This window comes from Penaeus monodon, chromosome 22 (assembly GCF_015228065.2).
Source record: "Penaeus monodon isolate SGIC_2016 chromosome 22, NSTDA_Pmon_1, whole genome shotgun sequence".
NCBI classification, from domain to species: Eukaryota; Metazoa; Arthropoda; class Malacostraca; order Decapoda; family Penaeidae; genus Penaeus; species Penaeus monodon.
In genome coordinates this window covers 2218358-2218585 of record NC_051407.1, presented here as the reverse complement: position 1 = coordinate 2218585, position 228 = coordinate 2218358, and the positions used below count along the sequence as shown (strand labels likewise).

General features: G+C 57.9%; 1 long non-coding RNA gene across 1 annotated transcript in view; it reads right to left on the bottom strand.

Moving 5' to 3' along the window:
* Positions 1-6: 6 nt before the first annotated feature.
* Positions 7-228, bottom strand: part of LOC119586821 — a 10966-nt gene continuing 10744 nt past the window's right edge. The window contains exon 3 of the long non-coding RNA XR_005229970.1: positions 7-162. This is a non-coding gene — a long non-coding RNA (uncharacterized LOC119586821). The remainder of the gene's footprint in view (positions 163-228) is intronic.

Below are 228 nucleotides of genomic sequence, written 5' to 3'. Positions count from 1 at the left end.
GGACTTTCTCCCTCTCTTGACTCCCCCCCGGGCACTGCTCCCCTCAGCGACCCCGTATTTCCTGAGGCACCGTGCCAGGCCTCCCTTCGCGGATGGCGCCTGGGTCGCCTCGTCACGGCATCTTCTGAAGAATTTTCCCAGCTCCGTCAACTCGCCGAATTCCTGTTGGTAGGATTTGAGGTCACGCGTACGAACGTTAAGTGGAGGAAGACGAGTGTATATTCATGT